Source organism: Mesoplodon bidens (genome assembly GCF_964165515.1).
Source record: "Mesoplodon bidens genome assembly, chromosome: 16".
NCBI lineage: Eukaryota > Metazoa > Chordata > Mammalia > Artiodactyla > Ziphiidae > Mesoplodon > Mesoplodon bidens.
Genome location: NC_138173.1, coordinates 10,427,974 through 10,454,476, shown reverse-complemented (window position 1 = coordinate 10,454,476; position 26,503 = coordinate 10,427,974).

The following is a 26,503-nucleotide window of genomic DNA, read 5'->3' as shown; positions in this document are numbered from 1 at the left end:
TCCATTCAGCTAGTCTGTGTCTCTTCATTGGGGCATTTAATCCATTTACATTCAAGGTTATTATCAATATGTATGTTCCTATTACCATCTTCTTAATTGTTTTGGGTTTGTTTTTGTGGGTCTTTTTCTTCTCTTGTGTTTTCCACCTAGAAAAGTTTCTTTGGCATTTATTGTAGAGCTGGTTTGGTGGTGCTGAATTCCCTTAGCTTTTGCTTATCTGAAAAGCTTTTGATTTCTCTGTTGAATCTGAATGAGATCCTTGCTGGGTAGAGTAATATTGGTTGTAGGTTTTTCTCTTTCATCACTTTAAGTATATCCTGCCACTCCCTTCTGGCCAGCAGAGTTTCTGCTGAAAAATCAGCTCATAAACTTATGGGGATTCCTTTGTATGTTATTTTTGTTTTTCCCTTGCTGCTTTTAATATTTCTTCTTTGAATTTAATTTTTGTTAGTTTGATTAATATGTGTCTTGGTGTGTTTTTCCTAGGGTTTATCCTGTATGGAACTCTCTGTGCTTCCTGGACTTGGGTGACTATTTCCTTTCCCACGTTTAGGGAAGTTTTCGACTATAATCTGTTCAAATATTTTCTCAGACCCTTTCTTTTTCTCTTCTTCTTCTGGGACCCCTATAATTTGAATGTTGGTGCATTTAGTGTTGTCCCAGAGGTCCCTGAGATTGTCTTCAATTCTTTTCATTCTTTTTTTCTGCTCCTTGGCAGTTATTTCCACCATTTTGTCTTCCAGGTCACTTATCTATTCTTCTGTCTCAGTGATTTTGTTATTGATTCCTTCTAGTGTATTTTGCATTTCAGTTATTGTGTTGTTCATCTGTTTGCTTGTTCTTTAGTTCTTCTAGATCTTTGTTAAACATTTCTTGTATTTTCTCAATCCGTGCATCCATTCTATTTCCAAGATTCTGGATCATCTTTACTATCATTACTCTGAATTATTTTTCCGGTAGATTGCCTATTTCTTCTTCATTTATTTGGTCTTGTAGGTTTTTACCTTCCTCCTTCATTTGTGACATATTTTTTTGCCATCTCATTTTTTTTTTATGAGTGGGATTGTGTTCTTGTCTTACTTGTTGTGTGGCCTGAGGCTTCCAACACTGGAATTTGTAGGCTGTCGGGTAGAGCTGTGTCTTGGTGCTGAGATGAAGACCTCTGTGAGACCTCACTCCTATGAATATTCCCTGGGATCTGAGGTTCTCTGTTAGTCCAGTGGTTCCAACACAGAGCTCCCACCACAGGAGCTTCAGCCTGACCCCCGGCAGTTCATTTGGGTGTTACTCCTGTCTCCTTGGGTGTCATGGTCCCCCACCAGTGGCCGACAGACAACCTAGTTGTGGGGAGACACTAACTCAGCGTCTTCCCACACCACCATGTTGATTCCCAACCAGGATTTCTTAACTATTGCTGCTTTCTAGGAGCAAGGGACTGAGGTAAAGTTTGACACTGTCAAGAATAATGCTCATTCTTAACTGTTATCATCAATTATCACGGGAAAAGATGTAGCAGAGAATCTTCAACCCCTAACTATAACCTTAACATTCAAAGAGCAGAGTGATATGGTCCATTGCAGTCTAACATGAAGAATCCAGGAGAGCATGCAGGAGGGTTCCCCTGATATCCAGTTCAAGCCCCTGTGCAATCCAATCAGAGGGCATGGTCAAGAACTGGGCAAGTAGTTGGGAGTCTAGGAAAGCATGTGATTCACATGGCTCAACAACAAACCAGAGAAGAGCCACGTGGGCAGGGAAAGCAAGGAGCACCTGGAAACAAGAAGTCATGAGATAGGCAAGATCTAGGTCGAAAGCCAGGAAGTCACAAAAATTTGAAAGCAAAGAAAGGCTGGTGATGTGGGACATTGTCCTACGGGTGGAAACAAGATGAGTAAACCAAAGGAGAGGTCCCCAAATCTCAGCCAGTTCATGTTTGAAGCAGAGACCCAGAGAATCTCCAGGAGGTAGATAAACCATGAAGTCATCTCTTAAGTCCCATCATCAAACAGATGCCCAATTACTTTCTTATTTTTCTATAATATATTTAAAAATATTTAATTTTTCATCTAGAAATTTCAGTAATACATAAACATGACTTTTTTAAAAGTTAGGGAGTACTAAAGATACTGTAAAAAGTAAATCATTTTCCCCTCTCCAATCCACTTCCCCTTATATAGACTCAATCACTAGTAATAGATTCTTGTGCATCCTTTCAGAAAAATTTGAATGCACATATCAGTATTTCCAAAAGGATATATTTTATATATTACCTCGCATCTTATTTTGTTTATTTAATAATATTTCTTGGAGAATTTTTCTTCTTCGTCATATTTGAATCTCCCTCATTGTTTTAACAGATTTGAATCTCCTCACAGTATTCCACTGGGTTTATCATATTTGTTTAACCAATTACCTATTGATCAACATTTACATTGTACCCATTCTTTTGTTATTGCAAAAGTACTGCTAACTTACACATATATTCTTAGAAACACATGAAAATATGTCTGTATAATAAATTCTTAGAAATGGAATTTTCTTGTCAAAAACAGGTAGATTTAAAATTTGGATAATACCAAATCATCCTCAAAAAACTTTATACCAATTTGCAGTTCCACTAAAAGTGTATGAGTGATTATTGCCCCATCCTGTGTCTATACAGTGTAGTATCAAAATATTTGATCCTTGCAAACTTTATGTAAAAAGCATCTCCTAGATTTATTTCATTATGAGTGAGGTAATGCCTCTTTTATATTTATAAAATAACCATATTACTCTCTATTAACTATTTTCTGCCCATTTTAAAATTAGGTTTTTTATTATTGATTTGAAGGATTATTACATATTAAGAAAGTTAAAAGCCCTATATCTTACATATCACAAATATATTTCCCAGTGTGACTTTGTTTACAGCATTTGTTTAATAAATTTGTTTTTAATTTTATGGAATTGTTATTTTATGTTTTAAAACTAACAGCATTTAAGTTTTTATTGTTTTTAGAAAGAAAAACCTTTCCCTTTCCATTATTAAGAAAAATGTTTTTCTATATTTTTAATCTACCTAGTATTGATTTTAGAGTAAGGGGTGAGGCAGCAATTCAAGTTATTTTTTTTTTCAAATGGATAATTGATTATCTCACACCATTTATTTAATGGTCCAAATTTTTCTTATTTCTGCTTCTATCACATGTCCAGGATCCATGTATATACCTAGCACTGACCAGCTCTTCCAATACAATGATGAATAGAATCAATGACAGTGAGCACCTTCGCCTTATTCCTGATTTTAAAGGAAATGCTCTTATTTTGGTACCATCAAAAACGATGTCTGCCAAGCGAACTTTTTTAAAAGGTCAGAAGATTTGAACAACTATTTCACCAAAGAAGATATATGAATGGCAAAGAAGCACATGAAAAGATTGTCAACATCACAGGTAATCAAGAAAACACAAATTAATACAAAATAAAATACTACTATACCCACTAGAATGGCAAATAACCATTTTACAAAGTTGTTACAGGATTATGTGGAACACTTAGCTCCTGTTATTATTTTTATTATTCTTGAACTTATTCTGAAGACAAGAGAGATCCAATAGAGGTTTTGGCTGAGATGCAACATGGCCGTACTTGTCTGTCAAAAAGATAATCATGGCAGCAATGTGAAGGGGACTGGAGTGAAATAATCTTAGAGGTGCAGAGGCCCCAGAGAAGAAAGCTATTAGAAACAGTCCAAAGAAGAGAAAGGAAAGCTTGAACCATGGGAGTAAGAAGTGAGGGAACAAATTAAAAAGTCATTACTAAGACAAAAATTGATAGAGTCTGGTGTATGATTAAATGTAGGATACCAGGATTCCAGAATTAACCTATTGGTAGCACTGTCCTAAAAATCAGATATTGAAATATACATTTCAAAGTGGCAAAATTGTATAACTCTCACATGAGGGAAAATATTAATGAGGTATAGTTCCAATCAATCTTGAAAATCCTTAAAAGATAATCTTGAAGGTTTTTTGTTTTGCTTCATTTAATCAAATATTCAGATAAACATAATTAAATCTATTGACTTTTTTTCCATTTGTAGTATGTATCACACAATACACTTACAATACAAAATAAACACACTGGCTCAGGGAAAAAAATGCATGAAGAAAAAGAAATTACAGGAAACAATTTTTTAGTTTAAACAGATATGTCAGTTATGTGCAGATACCCTAAAAATGGAATAGAAATTTCATACATTTTGAGCAGGAAGACTAGGTTTGTTTAATATGTTTAGCATATCTTGGTAAATTGAAAAATATATAAAATGGCTCTCCACACGCGCTTAGTGTTTTAGTCTAAAACACTAAAATTTGGAGGGAACGGGAGACTTCTTTATCTAAAGAAAATAGGCCTATGGGGGCAAGAACTGAATTTGGATACAAAAACCTCCTTGGGACTGATATTTATCTTTTCTGAATTTAAGTTTCCACTTATAAGTGAGAATTATAGTCCCCCCCTTCCAACACACATACAGGATTTTTGTGAAAAACAAACAAGTTAAAAATTGTGAAAGCATTTTGAAAATAGTGAAGCATTGGTAAAAGCAAGAATGGCATATGAAGCACTTCTCCGAAAGCGATGGCACCTGTGCATGCTCTTTCTGACTTCAGACTAGCAATAGACTGGCTCTTGGCATTGGATTTAAATGGATCTCCTCACTTTAATAGAAGAACCATCAAGGGTGGTTCAATCTTATTTCCTAAAGACTTAAAAAATTTTTTTTTGTCCTGTAAAATCGTGATAGGGTAGAAGAAGTTCACAAATAACCGAACTGCACATGTACTGCATATGCATTCCTTTAAACATGGGTTAAATTCACACACACACACACACACACACACACACACACACACACACGATTCCAGATGATCATATCAGAATGAGAAAAGTCATTGTTGAGAAACTTCAGTCTAGACTGTTTGCTTGGCATGTTCTTAAAAATTCAAAGGCCTTGTGTGTGTGTGTGTGTGTGTGTGTGTGTATTTGTGTGTCAAATGTTCTCCAAATCTGATGACCACAATCAATAGTTGAGCATTAATTCTTTTTGCAAAACTTTCAGGTAAAATGTTATGTTGCACTGCCCCACACGCACTCTCCTATATAGGGCCCACACCAGGGGAATGGAGTTACCCAGCCAAATGTTATGAGATCCAAAGAAACTACTGTCCAAGTATTGATTTCCCTTTCTAAGGAATTGACTTTGTCCATTTGAAAATTGCCATGATAGGAATGCTCACTCTGGAATTTGGCCAGGGTAATAGTTTTCACAATTCATCGTCCTACTTTTATGAAATCTTACACCTATTTTGTTAATGAATAAAATAGGTCAGAACCTGAGCATTAGCACAAATTCAAATGCCAGAACTTCCAGTAGCTCAGCATATTCTTTATATTATTGCTCAGGACTCTGCTTCTAGAATTCTCAACATCGGGACATGAGAATATCTATCAAATCAGCACATGCTACTTTAACCAAAATAATTTTAGAAAGTAAAATCGCCAGGGATCATAGTCCCATGCTAAACAAGCAAAGCCTATGAAAGGAGTAAGATCAAGGTGCCCAGGAAATCAAGGTGGATTAATTGCCCTAAGATTTGAGTCCTATTCTTAGTTATACAACTTACTGTGTAACCTTTGAAAATTCACTGAAACTTCAGTTTCCAGATTTGTAAAATAGAGATAACACCTTTCCTGACTGCTTCACAGAAGGAGGAATGCATCTAAATGCCCTTCGTAAACAGTAAAGCCCTATCTAGTCACAATTACAATGTATTATTAATGGAAGATCATGGTAAGAGGTGTTTTTGTACCTGTTGGCATCTACTTGCAATTGTTACTGTTGCTTTGTAAAAGGCACATTAGGAAGTGGTTTTATTCTGGAAATCTCTAGACATGATAATTTATCCACATCCCCATTCTTCACACTCTGTATGAACATTGCGCCATGTTTCTTCACATGCTCTGCAAGACAGACTTAGAGCTGTAAATGTGAAACAAAGTATAGGCTTGGGAAATAGATGGAGAACATCATCCAGACTCCCTCCGATGTAACAGTACAGTAAGTCCCCTGCATACGAATGAGTTCCGTTCCTAGAGTGAGTTCGTAAGTCCAATTTGTTAGTAAGTCCAACAAAGTTAGCCTAGGTACCCAACTAACACAATCGGCTATACAGTACTGTATTGTAATAGGTTTATAATACTTTCCACACAAATAATACATAAAAAGCAAACACAAAAAATAAAGAAAACATTTTAAATCTTACAGTACAGTACCTTGAGAAGTACAGTACAGGACCAGCTACATCACCGCTGCTTTCACGCTTGCTTCCGGACATCCTGGGCTTGAAATAAAGATACTGTACTACTGTGCTCTACACAGTACTGTACAGTACAGTACACAAAAGCACAACCACTTGTATAGGATGCATGCACGTGACAATGTACGCCAGACACGTGAATTTATGTGACTGCACATGCAAATGCACGTTCACATTTTGAAAGTTCGCAACTTGAAGGTTTGTATGGAGGAGACTTAACTGTGTTTATGTTAGGTATCAAACAATCAAATGAATAAGCAGTAGAGCACAAGTTCCTTATTTTGTGCATTGCTGCCTCCAGCATGTACAATAGTGCGTGGCACAGAGAAAGCAATCAAACTTTTCCAAATCAATTCATTAACGCTCTTTTAACTAACGCCGTTGGTACAACCATCTCTAAAGGTCAAATATTTTTTGTAAGCACCATTATATGGCTCTTCTCAGAGCTGTTGTATACATAACATCTCAAGTCTGCCAAAATTCAGGGTTTCCAAAGCAAGAGCACAGTGACCAATCTGCTTGATAAGTGTTGCATATAATATTTATATATGTTTTATATTTTTTATATATTCTCATATATATGATTTGGTACTTAGTGGTACTTAGAAATAAAAACGCTTTTATTAACTAAAAGGTTCACGGCATAAAGTGTCACAATAACTGGAAGGTTTTCTTAACAATAACTAAACAGTAAGAATTGTTAATTTCCAGCTTTATTGAGATCTGCCTGATTTGAATTTGAATTTATTTTTTCCACTTCTTTAAGAAAAGTATGCTATAAATATAATGAAGTATTTTGTGTTTGAAAATCTTACAGTGCCTGAATATTGTCAACTTGAATATTGGCTTTTTTGTGCAACAGAATAAATAAGAATTTGGGTTGATTTTGTTTTGATCCCAGAATGTACACTAAACTTTCTTTTGAGAATAAACCCCTTTTATCAACTTGTTTATGGTATTTTGCTTCTTGTTTTAAGACTGTAACTGCAGGGTATGGAAAAAAGCAAAGGAAAAAAAACCTTTCCTCATTGTGGAGACTTCACTGAAATGATTTTGATAAGTATACATTTTACTTGGTGCATTTTTATAGCTCCATAACGAACAATTTTTGTTTTCTCTGTACTCCGTCTCCTCATGTTACAATCTACAGGAAAGAAAGATGAAGCTCAAATCTCCTATTTCTGTGTTACCACCTAATTGTTTGGAAGCTTCGGGACTCACTTACCAAATTAGTATTATTTTACTGTATTCACTGCACTGGAACAACCAGGATTTTTAAATGAACATCCAAAAAAGACAATATGGTTTACCAACAGAGTAAAAATTTGGAATCTTAGGTGAGATGCTGTGGCTTTTGAAGCATCGCACTGTACCAATGGCAGGAATTATTCATGTTAGCTCTGCCAGGTCAGAACATACTTTCTTTTTTAAGACTGGGATCTTGTGGTGATGGTGTTTCTTTTACTTTTAAACTGAGATTAAAATTTTTTATTCTCTTTGGGGTTGAATCTGAAGATATGCTTGTTCAAATATATGTAGCCCAACTAATCCAAAATCATTTACTTAAATTTCCCCCCGCCCCGCTCCCAGATTGCCTGGAAATCCAATCTGATTTGTATCTGCTTCTTGAGCAATAGCATTGGGTCTGATTAACTAGGGAACTGGTAGGCTGCCTTTGTGGACGAACAGCTTTTCCTTCGTATGTTCAAGAATCAAATCAGAACCAAAAGTCAGGTTTGGTTTAATGACCAACTATCTGAAACTTCCGTGAATTAAAAGTGAGAAATTATTTCTTCCTTCTCACTGCAACCACTCTGGTCCAAACCTTTAGCATGCCATGCTAAAGAACTCTGAAAGCATCCCAGCTGGGTCTCACCAGGGTCTCAGAGCTCTCATATCCATGTGCTAGATCATTTATTCTGCAAACACTCATGGAGTCTCAAATGAACATGAGGGACTTTAGGGACACAAAGATCACAAGACACAGACATTGCCTTGTGCCTATAATAGACTGCAGAGAAAGGGAGCATGTACTCAAATATTTTTTGAACTGGATCTTCAAGAGAGGGAAAGTGGAAAGGGAATTCCAGGGGAAGGGTACAAAGTGAGCTAAAGTATTAAGGCAGGAAAGATGGGCCACCATTGTAAACAGTGTAGCCATGAAGCCCAACATCACCCACTAGTGATACAGAGCCCTTGCTTCCATCTGAGACCACCCAGCTTTGCCATAGTGCTGGCGCACAGCAACACAGTGACAAGAAAATCGTACATAAAACGAATGGAGAGCACTTGCTCAGAGTTGAGTCATGGTGATCTAGTGCTCAGAACTACTTGACATGATCTTTGATATTGATTATTTAATAAAATAAAATTGGGATTGCACAGCTGGGATATGGGGAATGTCTTCCACCTACTCTGGGAAACCTCTTCTTGGGACACTGAGGGCAATTTATTTGCTGAAGGTAAAAAGGAGCAGCTCTGCGTTGGGTCCCCCAGCTTGGCTGTGATGCTGGTTCTCCTCAATCTTCTTGTACCCTTTTCTGTAGAATAAATCTCGCTTTGCAGAGATTTTTGGAATTGTGTTAATGACCTTGTGACAAACAGTGAGTTGTCCAGATGGACTGTATTTATTCCCACCCACCTTCAATCCAAGCAAAATTGAAAGCTATCTCCTTTCCCTTTTCCTAACAGTTTAACCACTGATTTAGTGCTTAACAAGTAGGATTGGTAATTTGTTTATGAGTTTCTCGCTCCCTAATAAAATGTGAGTGCCTCCAGGCCAGGAGCTATGTCTCTTCATCTCTGTATCCCCAGAGAATAACACAGACACCATGCACAACACATTATTAAATGTAACTAGCGTGTGCAGAGAACATGCTGGGCATTGGGGGTTAGGAGGAGAAGGTTGGACTCCACCAGAATTCAGGTCTTGCAAGACCCTACAGGCCCTGTTAAGCCATTTGTGGATCCAAGGAAAGTGATCTCAATGGTTCTTTCCATACATCACCTTATTTCATGTTTCAGTAACACTTTCAGGGAGGTATCATTATCATCCCTTTGTTATAAATGAAGAAGCTGAGCCTCATCAAAATTAAGTCAATTGCCCGAGGTCTCTTATCCAGTAAATGGGGAGTCAGGACGGGAATGCCGTTCCGTGATACCCCAAGTCCATGCTCTTAACTATTACTTTACACTTCAACTCCAAGAATTTTAATTTATGTCACAATGATGGCCAGCAGGTGAGTTAACTGTCCTCACATGTCAACGGGGACATCTATCTAGATCACACCAAGAATCGGATGTCTCGAATTGTGAATCAGTAAGTCTCAGCTCTGTTGGATTCTGAGAGCAAGACCACTAGACAGACTCTAAATGCCTCTTCATACAAATTGGCTCCAGGGCAGCAGAGGAAGCTCCATTTGTTCCTGCCTCCTTGCACACTTCCCATTGAAAACGCACTTCTGACAAAGCCCATAGGTTGTATTATATGTCTATATGGAAGTATAGCATCTTGCCTGACAGAAACAAATGTATTCAAGTATAAGCTCCCAAAACCTTTCCCCTTACTCACCTCCTGAAAGAGATTCTGTTTGTGCTGCTGTGCCAGTGTAATAAGTTGGGAGAAGGAAAAAACAAACTGAGAGGAACTTCACCGACTAAACAAGAAAGGGCATAATGTAAGAGGAGGGCAGGAGGAGGGGATGCATAGTGAGTGAGATTATAGCAGTAGAGAAATCTAAAAAGGATACTGAAGAAACTTTGGTATTGTGTTGAAAAGTATAATCTATCTTACAGCCCCTCAAGAAGAAATTTACCATGTTCTTCAATATTTGGGGGGTAGAATGTTTTTCCTTTGTATATGTCACCTTGGTCAGATGCGACTTAAGACAGATGCAAGAATCCACAGTCTCCATGAACTTCACTTATATCTGGCAGGACCTTAAGGACCTCTCTCATATTTTACTTTAATGAAGCAAGTATGGATTGGTGAAGAAACTAGTCCAAAGAACCACAAACTCAGTGGCTTAAACAACAGAAATCAATTTCCTTATAATTCTGGTGGCTAGGAGTCCAAGATGAAGGTGTCACCAGGACTGGTTTTTTTCCTGAAGCCTCTTTCTTTGACTTGTAGATGGCTGTCTGCTTCCTTCTGTGCTTTTGTGTGTCCTGATTTCCTCTTTGTATAAAGACATTAGTCATATTGGATTAGGGTCCATGTTAATGACCTCATTTTCACTTAATAAGCTCTATAAAGATCCTCTCTCCAAATACAGTCACATTCTGAGGTACTGGGTGTTAAGACTTCAACATATGACTTGTCGGGGGGACACAACTTGAGCCCATAATGCAAAGGCAGAAGCACGAGTCATTATATGGGTCTCTGTGTCTGCAAGACAAAAACGAATCAGATGCTCAGGAAAAGCAAATGTGCCCCTCCTACTAATGACTGAAAATATATCTCCTGTAGATTCTCAGAAAGAGGTTTCTGAGTAACAGGTGGGACATTTCTTTAGCAATATTCTGAGAGTAAATACAGTGCATTTCATAGCACTGTTTCTTGTAAGAGTCTTCAACGTAGGTCAGTGGCATAATGCTAAGATGCAGTTTAGTGAAAGTATATCTACAAGCATGCAAATTCACATGATGTGTTGGCTTAATCCCAGGAGAGATTTTAGAACATCTAAGAGAATGGATTAATAGTTCTTGTTATGGAAAACCTCCATAAATGTGTCTCTCACAAGAAACATGTTCCTCCTTTCAGAAGTCTTAAGAGAGAGGCGGTTTGAAGTTTTACCTCCAAAAAAGAAGCTGCAGTCCAATTATTCTCTGTTGCTACTTTCAGCATAGACCCAAATACAGTCAGGTCATCAGAGCTGGGGTGACTTCTCCTTCTAAGAAGGGAGTGCTCTTAGTGGTACGAGCAGGTGTTCTGCAAACTGGCCTTTGATCTGCGCCTCACTAGAACTGTAACAAGAGCAGACAGCCTCACCAAGCCCTCTGCCATTGTTCCTGTAAACTGGGGACAGCAGCGCATAAAGGCTAAGCTACTGTGTGTGAACCATGTACAACAGTTGTAACACTCCACGAGTATGAGTCTTCCTTATGATGAAAGCTAAGGGATTTCAACAATAGCCTTGATACAACTTCCATGCGCTCTGTATAGAACCAGTGCCAAAGCAAAGATTCGAATTCAGTTTTCCCTGACGATACTGCACTGTTGTGGTTCTCAAATGTGAGCCCTGTGACCAGCATCACGTGGGGGACTTGTTAAATTCACATCACAGGATCCCGCCCTGGAGTTTCGGGTAAAGTAGGTCTGGGACGGGGCACAAGATTTTACATTTCTAAACGTTCCCACACTCCAACCAGTGCCGTGGTTCCTAATCCACCCCCACTTACAGCTGGTGGGCCCCAAAAAGTTATGTCACTTCTTTCAGTCTTGTTTCCTTGTCTGTAAAACGGGGATGAAGACAGTGTGTACCTACTTAGCCTGCCTTGGGAGGATTCAAGAGGGCAGAGCCTGGCATGGCCACTTCTAGATCATTCCAGTGCTCTCTCCAGAGCACCAAGCTGCCGACCTCAGTTTTTGTGTATAACAGAATATTAATAGGATGTTCTTTCTCTCTCAGTTTTGATTCAAGCTCAGAAAACAGAGCACAGGATGACAGATGCCCAGGACCCCTTCTCATTACAAAGCGGGGTGCTGGATTAACTACTCAGAACTTGTAAAGGAGATGACCAAGCACGACTTCAGGCTGACCCTGCACAGCAACCCCCTTCAAGGTGTTAAAAGCCTTGAGTTGAAAGACCAAGAAGTACAGGTGGCTGTGGGATGTCTCTGTGGATTCCAGGCAGTGATCTATGTACGCATTCCCGTACTTTGCCTCTTGAAGTAGTCACCAAACTGAGAGACCATCACCTCCAGATGGTACAAGTCAAGGAAGCCTTTCCAGGGTTCTTACCTCGCGTCCTCTGGCTCCAACCCTGGAAGAACCAGAGTCAGTCCCAAGAGGGGCCGGTGACCACAGAGAAGAGGAGCACCAGACAGAGGAAGGGAGGAGACGCCCAACTCCCACTCCATCATGTGGCTTCCATATGCCACACCTCAAACTGGAGGAGGAAACAGCTGTAACCTCCGATAAAGTTCTGAGTCGTCGTCATTACAATGGATTAGGTAATTTCGCTACTAAAGTAAGACTTCTTTTATAATTAGAAGTACTGAGAGACTGGTGATTTGAGCTAGTCTAGAAAACTAATAGACCTACACAGAATTTCATCCAGGGGCAGGAAAGGGACTAGCTCTCAGAGCATGTTTGATGGGACAATGGGGATGAGAAATAGGCTTCTTCTGAGTTGCACCCTTAAAGTTTTGGTCTTTTAATGAACCACGTACATGCATACACCTGCACATCCCATGTCACCGAAGCATACTTCTTGGTTCTGAGATTGTGCTTCCTCTCAACATATACCAGATGAGGAAATATCTTTATTTTAATGCCACTTTCAAAGAAGAGAGACATGATCATTTGGAGCAGCTCTCAGAAGCCCAAATATAAACCTTAAAAATACATATTCTTCAGTGGCTATTTGAAATATTATGCAGACAAGCAAAATATGTACTGTTTATAGTCAATAAATATAAAAAGTACTTTTTAAAAAAGCTTTAAGAAACTTAGCTTAGTCTAGATCAATCAACTACCGTTTTTAAGAAAAATGTTTTGCTGCTATTGGCTTGTTTTTCCAACCCAAGTCACTCATGCTCCTATTTGCAATCCTAGGAGATGCACAGCTGCCAGAAAACATCTGAATTTGTCAATATACGGAGCAAGGCTTATATTCTCCTTATGCTTTTAAATCATTTTTCATGTCCATCACTGACATAGTGTAGGTAGTATCGTGAAGGATTAAGTTATGAGAAGCCAGTATTCGGGCACACTCTGAATATTTTACAGTGAGGATATTCTTAGGGCTTGATTGCTACATTATTTCCTGCTTGAAAACACTCTAAACTGCATTGTTTCTCAGAAAATTTTTATTAAAAATCAAGTGCTATTTGTTGTTTCTAACAAAAAAGCATCCATTGTAGCTTCAATTCACCTCTAAACTAAGACACATTCGTATAAAACATAGCATTCTTATCTAGCTTCATAATTGAAACAACTGTTTTTCCAATGAAAAGCAATTCACTGGACTTCCAAAAGCAGCCCAATGAAATTCACACACACACACACACACACACACACACACACACACACACACAGTGATTCCCAAACTCAATGTGTGATTTTGGCAAATAGTTTTAATAAACACTTTATCACCTGTAGAGCCCATCCCTACTCTACATCAGGAGTTATCTATCCAGGAAAAAAATTCAAGAAATTCCTATTGCCTCAAAATAAGTAAGAGCTATTTCTTTAAAGGGGCTGTCCATCCTCATCCTTTCTCCTTAACTTGGGCCTAATACAATGGTCTATATCTACTTTACTGTTTAAGCACAATAAATATCACAGCCTCTTACCTTACAAAGAATGAGAGTAAGGGTTGCAGAGAGAAAAGTAGTAGAATTAAAACTAGAATTCCAGTCACTGATAATGAATTTCACTTCCAGAAATTCACTTCCAAAGTTACTGAATAGCAAAAAAAAAAAAAAAAAAAAAGTATAAATATTCCAGAAGTGTAAATGTAGATTGTAACATTACATGAGAGATGATGTGTCAGGCAACTGGGGTGCTAATCCTCACTCTGCTATCATCCACTTGTGAACCCAGAATGGGTTGTCTATCTCCGCAGAGGCTCTAGAGTTAACAACAATAATGGCTTATCCACTGAGCAAAGCTGTTGAGAGAATCTGGCCAGTTAAGAAAGTGTGGGGTCCTTAAAAAACAAAACAAAACAGAATCCGCCCAAACAACAAGGTCCTACTGTAGAGCACAGGGAGCTATACTCAATATCTTGTGATAAACCATAAGGGGAAAAGAATATAAAAAAGGAATGTCTCTATGTGTATAACTGAATCACTTTGCTGTACAGCAGAGATGGGCACAGCACTGTAAATCAACTATACTTCAATTAAAAGACAAAAACAAAACAAAACAGAATCCACCCTGGGAACCAGTCAGACTTGAGTTTGAAACCAGGCTGTGCCTCCTCCAGGTCAAAACCTTGGGCAAATCATTTCCTCCCTGTGTCTTTATCTCATCTAAAAATTGGATCTGGAAGTAATTTAAAGTTTACAGGGTTCTTAAAGGGATTAAATGTCACCATATATGTTAAAGATGCAGTACATAATAGATGTTCAATAAATGGCAGTTGAATTTATGACTCATCTATGTGAAAGTGCTTGGGGAATATGAAGGCATCTGCATATGCAAATCCTTAATATCACATAACACATTCATGTAATTAGTCGAAGAAGGACTTCAGTCAGTATAGCTGCACAGCTACATGCACTTCTATTCTTATCCTTTCCCATAAACTCTTTCTAGAAGGTCCATTTCTTGCATTTTGTAAAACTCCATGATTCCACTTAGCGTTGACCGCTAAAACAATAATGTCTGTCATGAGCTTAACACTCCTTTTACAAATAAAGATGACTATTAATTTCATACAGTCTATCATTATAAGCAAACATTTCCTTTCTCTAGCTGCCTCCCTCATAGGTTTCCGATTCAGGGAAACCTCATTTCCAAACCACAGTGTTGTTCATACTGAACTTTGTCTACAGCTATACTGTGGTTAACAGAGTTTCCCAATCAAATGTTTATTTTTAAAATGAATCACATAGACTTCTAAGCAATCCTAAGTAAGAGCATGAATGATAATAACTCCCCAAAACTTGTAAGAATCATACACTGCAAATGATGTCTCGCAGGGGCTGGAAAACACAACTCGAGCCCATGCCCTTCTCTGCACTGCCTTTACAGTACAGAGCATTTGCAGGTTTCCCTGTGCCAGTAAAACACTGGAAGGAGGCAACTTCTGTAATAGGATCATTGGCTAAAATGAAATGAGTCAATCTGATCAATCGAAATTGCACATGCAGCAGAGAGCTCTTAATGGATCTTAATCTCCATTAGGCTTAGCTGGAGGAAGCTGCATCACATTTCAGCCATTTATAGTAGCATTGTGGTCCATGAGCAGCTTTCAGGGAATGGGAGTATTCATCCTGGGGTGCCCTGGGACAACCATCAGTGGGATGGTAAACTCTTGCATCATCGGTGTCCAGGAAATGCTCTGGGGGATACTCTGGAGAACTGTCTCCAAGGCTTATAAAAATTTTAGCAGGAATTCGTGGTGGGTCAACCAGAAGAACATTAGCACATGAAGCTTTTCTGTCATGTGTAATTAAATGTGGTTTAGAATCCCTTAGACATGATTTATAAAACCAAAAGGAACAGTTCCAAGTTTGTTACCAGAGGCCCATAAAGGGTAGGCTATGAGGAAAAGGACAAGGATGAAGCTTTCCAGAAGTAGGCATACTTTGCACATGACACATGGAAATATAAAAAACCTAATGTTTGGATGCCCAGAATGTGAAACTAACTGCCTCTCAATTTAATATATAATAGGGAAAGCTCCATGTGGAAATTCGAAAGAAAAGGAAAATTGCACACAATTTAGAAGACTACCCATTGTACATGCACTTGGAAATTACAGCACAATATCTCCTAATTAATGTTGATTGAGTACTTTGATTTCAAAAATTGAAAAGCATAATACATGGACATTGCATTACACATTCACACACCCTCCCCACAAAGTCCTTGAAGTCAGAGACCAAAATAGAGAAGCCAACAGCAGATTACTTCGTTGCTTTTTTTCTTACTCTAAGTAAAGCTTTATGATTATAAATTCCAAAGTCCAGAATTAATAAAAACTGAACTGTCTTGTGCTATGGCACAAATAATTTATCCCAAATGTTTGGGCTACTTAATTGGAAATGTGAGGATTTTTTTCCATACGATATCAATAATTGAGATTCAGTAACATGTCACTACTACTTCTATTATGATAGCACTTCATCACTATAGAACACGCTTGCTCATTTTCACATCTGACTCTCAGCTTGATTGTGCCTAGATGAATTGTGAATCGCTTGAAAGCCAAAATGTCCCTTTTCATCATTTTATGCTCTGTGCCTAAGACAATGGTGATATAAAATAAATACATGATGTATTCAGTTGAATAAATCTCAGAACAGTAAGTAATTTTATATACCATAATCTTTCAGTGAGGTATTTAGAAAATACTATTTTTTTAATGTTTATTGGAGTATAGTTGCTTTACATTGTTGTGTTAGTTGCTGCTGTATAACAGTGAATCAGCTATACATACACATATATGTATATGTCCCCTCCCTCTTGCGTCTGCCTCCCACCCTCCCTATCCCACCCCTCTAGGTGGACACAAAGCACCGAGCTGATCTCCCTGTGCTATGCGGCTGCTTCCCACTAGCTATCTATTTTACATTTGGTAGGGTATATATGTCCACGCCACTCTCCCATTTCGTCTGAGCTTATGCTTCCCCCTCCCCGTGTCCTCAAGTCCATTCTCTATGTCTGAATCTTTATTCCTGTCCTGCCCCTAGGTTGTTCAGAACCATTTTTATTTTTTAGATTCCATATATATGTATTAGCATATGGTATTTGTTTTACTCTTTCTGACTTACTTCACTACGTATGACAGACTCTAGGTCCATCCACCTCACTACAAATAACTCAATTTCATTTCTTTTTATGGCTGAGTAATATTCCATTGTATATATGTGCCACATCTTTTTATCCATTCATCTGTCGATGGACACTTAGGTTGCTTCCATGTCCTGGCTATTGCAAACAGTGCTGCAATGAACATTGTGATACATGACTCTTTTTGAATTATGGTTTAGAAAATACTATTTTTAAAGGTCTGAGAGACCTTTAGAGACATGTCAAAAGATCACCTTGACATGAAAAACTTAAGTAGGAAAAAAAGCCAGATTTGTGTATCATCTGGGTACTTCCACAATAGAGAATATAATGACATCTATTAACTTTTCAGGTATGCTGCTTTATTGTCTTCAGTCACAAACTTTAAAAACTAAGTCACAAAGTTTTAATGTGTTGGATTTTTCTAGTAAATAAATATGCTGAGAATGATGAAAAAAAAAAAAGAAACCTAAGTAGCCAAATGTGTTTTATTTTCTTTGCAACTGAACACAGACAGGAAAGAAAGTGTGCTACGTAAATCAATTATTGGTGTCAGAAGGACTACCTAATAATTTACATTTTTAATTATCTTATTATCTATTAATTGCTGCTACCCATGGCACTTTCAAAGCAGACAATCTTATATAAAGTGCCTAACCACACACAGTAGGGACTCAAAATGCCCTGTGGAAAGAAGACATACGTGAGTCTCATTCCAAGAAAGTAATGGAAGCAAGCATCCAGCTTCCTTAGGTGCCATAACCATAAATAGTCCGGGTCCCAACACTTAAGACAACTTTTCTTTCTGTTTTAAAAACATCACTCTGGGGCTTCCCTGGTGGCGCAGTGGTTGAGAGTCCGCCTGCCGATGCGGGGGACGTGGGTTCGTGACCCGGTCCGGGAGGATCCCACATGCCGCGGAGCAGCTGGGCCCGTGAGCCATGGCCGCTGAGCCTGCGCGTCCGGAGCCTGTGCTCCACAACGGGAGAGGCCACAACAGTGAGAAGCCCACGTACGGCAAAAAAAAAAAAAAAATCACTCTGACCTCCCTGGACTATCAAAATATCTTTACCTGACTCTAACAACTTGCAAACATGTTCAGTCATCTGAGAATTGAGGGCAGACAGGAGAGAAAGTGCTTTTGGTAACGAAATTATTGATGGCACAATACATTTCTAATAATTTTCATTTTAAATTATCTTATTATTTATTACAAAAATACGAAGGCTAAGTCAAGTGAGAATTTTCCAACTCTTTAATTAATCTACTCTACTCGATTTGATAGTACTTAACTCATCCTGTCTTTTGGGAGAAGTTTCTTCTTTGTATATAATCTTGATCTTAGATAGGCTTAAACTGGCTTTATTATGCCACTACTTGGAAGAGGGGAAAAGAGAATTTGCCAGTGTATGTCCAGATTTAATAAATATGATTGCCTAAAACCTAGCATATGTACATTTTATTTGATATCACCAAAAGTTCCTTTAACCAAAAATTTCTTTCAGTAAAAAGAAAAAAAAAATTCTAGAGTGCAATAATTACAATAGACCCCAGTGGGAGGTGTGGGGCTCAGCTGGAAGGAGCAATTAAGTGCAGGTTCTGAGATACTGCGTGACTTTTGTGAAAGGAATGTGGAAGTGCCTGTCTCTATCCATGACTGGACAAGTCACTCCATTCAGCCATCATGGTCTCTGCATTTTGCAGGTTCCAGGAACTGGCCCAGCTGGGAGCCTGGAGCTCCATCCACTTTAAAATATCGGATCAATCATTAACTATTAGAAAAGATGACCCCAGGAGAAGGCCTCTTATCAAGGAATCTCTTAAGAATTTATCTTAAGTAAACACAATTTTTAAAAATTATGTATTGTAATTAGCTCCAGAGGCATAATCCCCTTAGGAAGAGCATGAAATAGAGTTTACCTTGTCTTCCAAAAGAAAAATGCTTTATCTGTTCAAAACAATAGGCCTATTAGACTACTAGACATTCTTTTCAAATAACATGGCAGATTAATTCTAAACAAATGTTAGGACTTTTTTTTTCAAAAGGAATAACTTTATGAGGAGGAAGAGGGTTTTAGACATAATTTTATCACTGTGATCAGTTTTATAGAGTGTTTTATCTCCATGAAATATCAGATCAAAGCAATTTAAGACAATTTATGAAGTTCACCAATCTATGACAGCAGCAATATTACCTGGTGGTTATGGGCAGAGACTCAGGAGCCTGACTGCCCTGCTTTGAATCCAGAATTCTGCAGTTACCAGCTGTGCTAATGTCTCCATTCTTCAGTTTCCCATCTTTGAAAGGAGAATAATAACAAAAAATATGTATCTTCTAGGTTTCGGGTACATAATATCAAATGAGTTTATATGTATAAAGTCCTTAACATAGTGCCTAGCAAGTTATGAGTACTATTCAGAGTTAATCATGATTATTATTGTGAATAATAATGCCAATGGGTATACAATCTGGGACAGTCATGATATTAGAGGCTACTCTATCTTGGTATTAAAGCCAAAGTCAGAATCAACATGAATGTTTTCAAATACATGTAAATGTTAATGTAAATGAGATTAACCATGGTTATGTCTGATTCCCTCCCTGTCTTATTAATTTATATCCAACAACTTGGTACAGCTAACAGATATACTGAATATATGACTTACTGCTCCCCAAATACACGTATGCTACAAGAGAGTATACTCTGATGGGGTTCAGGGTAGGCCACCCCAGAATGTGCCACTTTGACATGTGGATTATTTTGAGCTGAAGACAAACAAGGCCCAGAAACCTGAAGAAGAACTTTTACCTCCCCCATAACTGCCTAAAAGAATTTAGATAGAGGGACTGGTCCAGGAAGAGAACTATCACGAGAGATAACTACAAAAAATATGGACTAGGAGTGGTGAGCTGGGCGAAGCTTGGCAGGGCCTGGAGACCAGTCCTCTCTGTGTCCCACTGTCTCTGTATAGCATGGCAAACATTTGTTTACAAAACATGTGCTCGGGCTTTCCTGGTGGCGCAGTGGTTGAGAGTCCGCCTGCCAATGCAGGGGTTCGTGCCCCGGTCTGGGAAGATCCCACATGCCTCAGAGTGGCTAGGCTCGTGAGCCATGGCCACTGAGCCTGCGTGTCCAGAGCCTGTGCTCCGCAACAGGAGAGGCCACAACAGTGAGAGGCCCGCGTACCGCAAAATAAATAAATAAATAAATAAAATAACATGTGCTCTTCCCATCTTCCCATAAATTGCCCTCTTCCCTTTTGAAGTCCCAGACCTCCACCCCTCCTCCTGAGTTCAGGATGGCATACAAGCCTCTATTGTCGGACTGCCTTTGGATCTCATATTCTATGGGGACCCTGTATGTACATAATTAAATTTGTTTTTCTCCTGTTAATCTGTGTTAATTTGATTATTAGGCCAGCCAAAGAACCTAGAAGGGAAGAAGGGAAAAGTCTTCCTCCCCTACAAGTTCTTTTTAAAAAATTCTGGTGATATGTTTTAATTATCCTACAAAAGCGATCCACTTCCTACTTACTTTCAGGAAATGCAAATCAGTACCAAACATCAAAGATAAAAGCAAACTCATTGAAGTGAAAGGCATTTCCTAATATTAATTACATTTCAATTAACTCCATCAATTTTAAGTGACTCCACACAGCGCATTAATTCTTTCAACTATAATAAAATGCCTTTTACAGTTAATTTTATTCTGTCTATCTTATCAGAATGTAGTTCCTTCTTGGACAAGATGGTCTGTTGGTAACAAATGTCTTTAAAATTGTTTCATGCTAAAATGAATTACCTCATGCTCTCTGGTACAGGACTCTAAGATCCCAACCAAGTGGTTGTGCAAAGGCTGGAGAAGATTTACGGCTCTTCTTGGGGAAATCACTACCCTTAATGCAGGTGTCTCTGCAGCCACTGGGGTAGGTTCAAGGGGCTAGGTCCCCTGCTTAGGAGAAAATAAGAACTGGATTCTTAAGCAACTAGATGAGAATATCCACTTTGCTGCCTACACATTTAGTACATAAAATATATGGCCCTTGGTTAACCACAGAAGCACAGAACACCTGCTCTACGTTTAAAGAAATTGATCATGATCTAACTGTAAGCCAGGACCACCCAATGGCTTACTCAAGTCATCTGGTACTAAACAGAATGTTCAAATGGGCATCCAACTCTCTAATCAATATTCCATAAATTCTATCCCTATATTAATGTTCATGATCACAGAGAAAATTACTCAGCCCTTGATGATGGATTCAAATACTCTGCTAAGTTACAATTTTATGTTACCACCAAAGCTTTTTTAGGTCAAAACAAGGAGCACTCTTTTGAAAAGTGTCTGGGGCTTTTGCAAAATTATAATTGAAAAAAGCCTTCCACACTTCATCCAGAGTGCTTCAGGAAAGTACACACAAAATAATACTCTCCCTTGAATTTAGCTCAGGAAAAAGTTGCTTTCTACAAATCCATGTACATATTTTCTTTGATCAGACAATGAGAGCCATGTGCCTCAAGTGTTTCCCTGGGTGCCCTGACCATTGGGAACCAGCGACTTAATTCCTGAAGAGTGCCAGTGCTGGGCATAGTAAACACTCCGTGACATCCACCTTCTATTATTAGCTATTATTAATCATTATAATCTTATTTTAAGTGCCAGGTGACATTTCCTACTTGCTATACATGGTCTCTGTTCTAATTTTATACCTGATTATCCTGTTTTGTGTTACTTCATTGTATCAGCCACTAAGTGTAAGTTCAAATGGAAATTTTTAAAACAAGTAGGAACTCAACACAGTATTTCTGATTCCAATAATGGTATTTGTGAATCCAGTAATGTGATCCTAATAATTGGGGATTTCAATCATGTATTTAAAACTTACAAATTAGTGCTGATGACGGAAGTATAAGTAAGGCTGAGATTGAGGAGGATGTTAATTTTCCCACCACAATGAGAATATTGGCCCAAATTCAGTGTGTCACTATAGTTTTCCATTTGTAGTTAGGTATAGTAAATTCTCAGCAGGTCAAGTTAACTGGGAGTTGTGGAGAAAGGCTAAAGTAATGAATGGAAAGTTTAAACTATAGAACACATAAATAATGTCGTCGTATTATTTTTAAAATCATGAAAGCAGAAGCCAAGTGAGTCCAAGTGGGAGATGGTGACAGGCTGGACGCAGGTCATGCGGTGAGAAGGAGGGCTGAGCGCAGAGGAGAGTTTCTATAAACAGAGGAGGGCACCCACGTGCAGGAGGCTGAGTGGCCTTGCTCTGAACTCTGGGAGGCGATGGCAGGAAGATGCAATAGTACAGGCTGGTTGGAACTGAGATGGAGTCATTCCAGATTTCTAGGAGGGGGGCAGTCTCTATCCAAGCTGGAAATACAACTTTTTTAGGACATTATATAAATCTTTATAATTTGCTCCCGTTTCAGTCACTGTAAATAGTCCTGAAATCATGGGCTATTGAAGCAGGAAGGAACCCCATGGACCATACGGCTAGAAATTTCGTTTGGCAGCTGAGAAAACTGCAGTTCGGGAAGGTTACCCAAGGCCACACAGCTGGTCAGTTAAGCAACCAATGCTTAATATCAGGGTTTCTAATTCTCAGTTCAGGGTTCTACACCCTGCTGTCCTCCTTGATAGGGAAACCAAACGTCCCTATTTGTCTGGGACTGTCCTGGTTTTAAAATGGAAAATCTCATGTCCCAGGAAACCCATCAGCCCCAGGCAAACCAGGATGGTTGGTCACCTTAATGGAGGTATGAATTATTATTCATATTCCTAGAATTTCAAAAGAGTAGTTTTCATCACTCATCTTACCAAAACTCTCCACGCAATAGCTTGTCCAAAACAGCTCCAGAATTAAGAGTGGTGACTTTTTGTCATCATGGTAGAAAGGAGGAGGAAGAACCTCTTCATTTCCAGTCTCACTTGTGGATGAATACCTGCTGTTAGTCCCAGGTTATGCTATCAACAGACCCCCAACCCCTATCCTTTTGGGGCTACCAGACCACAGGTAAAATTTACGGAGGGTCTGCTTTTCCCAACACCAACTACATCTAGAAAAATATTTCAAAGGTAAAGACAGAGTGGGATTGGACACAAGCCAATATTTTGCTCCCCTACCCCAGCCCATTACTCCAGAAAAGCGTGGACTGGTCTAAAAGGATCAGGCAAACAAACGTACAGACTTTAGAGAAACTCAACTGTCTGCTTCCCTCCAAAGTCACCCAGAAGCAAAAAGTAAGCAAGCCCTCTTGAACACTCCAGTTGGAGCACACTGGAAAGCAAACTGCATGGCCATCTGCTTTCCTGGGAAAAAGGCACAGAGGACACCTGGAAGAGCAGCCTCCTATCACCCAGCAGCAAAAGACTCGAGCAGAGGACTGTGATTTCCACCTGAAGGCCTTTCAGGCCGCTCAGGGCTGGTCTGGCTCCGCCCCTCCTCTGAGTCACGCTGGCCAGCACTGTCCCTGGCAGCCCAGCTCTGCCGCAAAGTCACGGCTTCCACCAGAGATGCAGCCCCTACAGCTGCATCGCAGGCAACTGCAAGGATCTGAGCATCCACTTCCACCCCTCGTGTGGAGGGCGGGAGGAATTTTAATTTCAGCTTAAGCTGCCCCGAGTTTGTCAAAAAGAAATGCCTCCCGAGAAGATAAGACAGTGAGGGGAATAGCACGTCGTGCTTGTCCCTGGATTCACCACCTGACACAGAGACCTTCCTCCTGTAGGGAAATGGAGAGGTTGTTTTTTCTTTCCCCCTTTTCCCCTTTGATTTTGGTTTGAAGGAGCTTATGCAAAAAAGAATTTTTTGAATCAATTCCATTCACACTAAAGGAACCATGATATCTTACTTTTTCCTTTACTTTTTTACTTTAAAAAAAAAAAAAAAAAAAAACCTCTTTTACTGAGTCTACATGAAGCTAAAGGGTATGGAATCAAGCCTTCTATCTAAAGGTTGCGTCTCAGAAAAGTTTCTGATTCCTGGCAATGATTCAGTAAAGGTGCAGCACATCATATACCTTCCTTTAAATTTCCTTTTTTGAAAGTCCGTGGGAGTGGGCAAAACACCGAAGCGTGGATCAGCCTGGCTCAAAATAACACGAATTACAGCTAATGCACTTTCTGTGAATTGGAAAGATAGTAAAATTTCAATGGGAAGTCTCTGGCTCCACACCCCCCAACCAGATCATTGTCAATCTCCCATCTGAATACTCACATCTCTGAAGCTTCTTTTTTTTTTTTTAACATCTTTATTGGAGTATAATTGCTTTACAATGGTGTGTCAGTTTCTGCTTTATAACAAAGTGAATCAGTTACACATATACATATGTTCCCATATCTCTTCCCTCTTGCATCTCCCTCCCTCCCACCCTCCCTATCCCACCCCTCTAGGTGGTCACAAAGGACCGAGCTGATCTCCCTAAGCTGTGACAAAGTGAGAGAGTGGCATGGACATATATCCACTACTAAACATAAAATAGATAGCTAGTGGGAAGCAGTCTCTGAAGCTTCTTGGTTGACTCAGAGCCGCAGAGGCTGCCTGCCTTCCCCTGCTTTTGCAGACTGACTTTTCTACTGAGCACCTGATGTGATACATCAACATTATCTCCCCCCAGGGGTTTAATTCTATATTTTTTGTTTGATTTTGTTTTGTCTTAGGAAGTCTCTCTGGAAAGAATGCTGAACTTAAAATGTGAAGACCTGAATCCAGTTCTGCCACTAATTGCCTTGAATTTGAGCAATTTCCTGAGCCTCTCGGTATGCCAGTTTCCTATCTAGAAAATGGCAATCATGACACAATTATACAGGTTTATTGGAGACTCACAGTGGCACAGGTGAAAGAGCTGACACACAGTAGGTGCTTAGATATTTATGCAATGCTTCAGATAAATGATCACCTGAATATAAAATACTTTTTGTGCCTATCGCCATAATAGGTCTGCAGAGCAGGGCTCAAAAACACGACTTTGACCTCAAATAGACGGCAACCTCAAAAGAGCTGCCATCTATTGAGCACCTGTTAGGTGCCACAAGCTAAGTATTTTAACATACATTGTCTTACTTAGTTCTCATAACAACTCTATGAGGCAAACATTATTATACCCTTTTTGCAGGTGAGGAAAAGAAAGCTTAGAAAAGTTAAATATACATTTCCCAAAGTCACACAACTTATAACTGGCAGTGCTGGGACTAGAATAAAGGTCTGTCTGTTTTCACACTGCCCTCCAGTACAAGCTGAGAAATCCTTAATCACATGCACACACAGAGAGACATGATCATATTCCAGAATGTTCCCCGTTCTCACTCAGGACTCAGAGGGTTAAAGAGAAGATGACAAAAGAGCATAAACAGCTGGTTCCAAGGTGCTAGTTACTCTTCTGTGATACCATTTTATTTGTCCTCTGCAGCTGTACCAGAAAGTTTTTGTTCTCTGAAGGAAATACTGAACTGAAAAGATAATTGGTATTCAAGACACACATGTTTTCTACCAGCAAATAAGAAGAAAGCACAACAGTATTCTTGAAGGATGCTGATTTTTTTGTGTTTTGCAATTCTGCATTTTCAAAAATGACATCTGTTTTGCGAGTGACTAAAATCTCTGGAGGAAGAATTTGTAAAAGGAAATAAAATTGTGTTTCTGAACAGTTTACTCCTTACTGCCTTCAAATGATATTTGTTTAGTTGGCCCATTTTCCCCAAAGCATTGTCAAGGCAGAAGTTTTCCTATTTCCTCCCCACATTTCTGACAGGTTTGAAATGATGTTCCAGTGGCAAATATTTTCAAAGTTTCTTTTAGAACTTTTTTGCCATGTATCAAATCATCCTTTCTTTTGAGCATTCCAAAAAAAAAATGTGCCTCGTAGGAGCATAAATGAATATAATGCATTGCATTTATATCACACGTTCTAGGAGGAACTCAAAAGTATTTTACTGTCTTCACTTTTCTAGGCTGTTTATTTTTGCCAGTGCATCAACAAATACAAAGGTTTGAGAGAACCATTTCTTATTCATTCCCATCTCTTGATTTATCACTTCCTATTCCATAAATTTCCAGTCTCTACAGCACACAAATAAAAAGATGCAGTAGCTCATGTAGTTTGTCAGACAAATCCCAGTTTTAGAGAAGACTGAATATTAACTAAGGTCATCTAAGGAAGAACCCACTGCATATGGTGCTGTGTCGGGTTGAACCCTCACCCACCCAGATCAAACTGTGGCCACTTTGCAAGAATCGCCTTCCTAACCCCAAGCATACACCACCTTCCACGTTGTAACTGGCAGAATCAGCACCCTTCAAGGTGGGCAGGAACTCCTCAACTGCAGGTGTGAGTCTTTCTCCTCCTGCCTTTGCCCAAAATTTATGGAGCCATCCATCACAGAGAAATGAAATATAAATGAATCTTTGGGAACTTTCATGAGGCAGAAATCTCCCAAGTTGTCCTGA